The sequence below is a fragment of the Dama dama genome, chromosome 5 (genome assembly GCF_033118175.1).
Source record: "Dama dama isolate Ldn47 chromosome 5, ASM3311817v1, whole genome shotgun sequence".
In the NCBI taxonomy this organism is placed as follows: domain Eukaryota; kingdom Metazoa; phylum Chordata; class Mammalia; order Artiodactyla; family Cervidae; genus Dama; species Dama dama.
This window is the reverse complement of record NC_083685.1, coordinates 113,160,404-113,162,609: the sequence shown is the minus strand read 5'-3', so window position 1 is coordinate 113,162,609 and position 2,206 is coordinate 113,160,404.

The window sequence follows — 2,206 nt, the reverse complement described above, 5'->3', positions numbered from 1 at the left end:
TTATATATAAGGGCTTCCCTCGTAGCTCATTTGGTAAAGAATCTGCAATGTAGGAGATCCAGGTTCAACTCCTGGGTTGGGAAGATCCCCTGGAGAAGGAAATGGCAATCCATTCCCATTCTTGCCTGGAGAATCCCATGGACAGAGGCCTAGCAGGCTATAGTCCACGGGGTCACAAGAGTTGGACATGACTTAGCAACTGAAAGAAAAATTGAAAAATGTATGTGCCATATGACCCAGCAATCCCACTGCTGGGTATACACACCGAGGAAACCAGAATTGCAAGAGACACGTGTACCCCAATGTATGTGAGACAGCAGAAGAGACACAGATGTATAGAACAGTCTTTTGGACTCTGTGGGAGAGGGCAAGGGTGGGATGATTTGGGAGAAAGGCATTGAAACATGTATATTATCATATATGAAACAAATCACCAGTCCAGGTTCGATGCATGAGACAGGGTGCTCGGGGCTGGTGCACTGGGATGACCCAGAGGGATGGGATGGGGAGGGAGGTGGGAGGGGGGTTCAGAATGGGGAACACATGTACACCCATGGCTGATTCAGGTCAATGTATGGTAAAACCAATACAATATTGTAAAGTAATTAGCCTCCAATTAAAAGAAATAAATTTATATTTAAAAAATTAAAAAAAAAAAGAAAAAGTAGAAAGTGAAAGTGCAGTTGCTCAGTCGTGTCCAACTCTTTGTGACCCCATGGTATGTAGCCTGCCAGGCTCCTCCATCCTTGGGATTTTCTAGGCAAGAATACTGGACTGGGTTGCCATTTCCTTCTCCAAGGGATCTTCCCGACCCAAGGATTGAACTCAGGTCTCCTGCATTGCAGACAGACTCTTTACTGTCTGAGCCATCACGGAATCCACTTAGCAACTAAACCGCCACATATGGGTTTATAGAAGCTTTCAAAGAAATACTTCAAAGGACGCCTTTCAGATGTACAAGGAAAATGCTATCCTTAGTTCAAAATAAATCACAAGAACACGTTTAAAGTGAAGTTCTAGAACTGTGGTGGTACTTTCTAGAACTTTACTTTCAGGGTTGCGTTCTTGTCACCTTCCCAAGGCATACCTGTTGGAGACTTGTTTAAAGAGTAGTTTCTGGATCACCTGGGAGTTTGCTAGAAAATCTTTGGCCACAGTCCTGTTGCAATGAATCAGAATCTCTGGGGCTGGGGTCCAGGAATCTGTTTCACCAACTCTCCAGGTGATTCTTTGATCACCAAAATTTGAGAGGCAGTGAACTTTTCCTGTAAAGAGACAGAGAGATCATTGATGGAATCAGAGTAAATATTTTGGATTTTGTGGGCTTAGAGACAAAAATCAAGAATGCTATGTGTGTACTTTTGTAACAAGAGAGTAAACAAATTTTCCACAAATTTTTATTGACAAAATTTAAGATATAATCATAATATTCTGGAACAATTTTTTGTAATACAGGTTTACTAATGAGAAGAATGGATTTTGAGGGGATAACTTTCACTGAATTGGAATTCATCAGATCAATTTCAAATGTTCATCTGTATAAACCATTCTTAGCTCACAGGCTGTTAAAACAAACAAACAAAAAAAAAAGCAAAAAATAGGCCAAGGCTCAGATCTAGCCTGTGACCACACTTTGCCAACCCATCCTAGCATATGGTAACCACTGGTGTGTTAGTGGTTTGTAGTTTGGCTAGTATTGCTTGCTTTCTTCCAGTTTTAATTTTTTTAATTAATTAATTAATTTATTTTTGGCCGCCCTGTGTCTTTGTTGCTGCACACAGGCTTCCTCTAGTTGCAGAGACGTGGCTACTCTCTAGTTGCTGTGCTCTGGCTTTGAATTCATCTATCCATCTATCATTCATTTTGTTTATCTTTTTATTTTGTCTTCCCATTCTGTGGGGTGCATTTTCACTCTGATTGTGACCTTTGATTCACTTAAATTTTAAATTTTGATGTAGTCCAATCTATCAATTTTTCTTTGTTGCCTGTACTATTGGTGTCATAGCCAAGAAAATATCATTGCCAAATACAACGTCATGAAGCTTTTCCACGGTGTTTTCTTCTAAGAACTTTATAGTTGTAATTCTTATGTTTAGGTTTTTGACCTGAGTTAATTTTTGTATATAGTATAATGTGAAGGGCTTCCCTGGTGGCTCAGCGTTAAAGAATCTGCCTGCAGTGCAGGAGACCTGGGTTCGATCCCTGG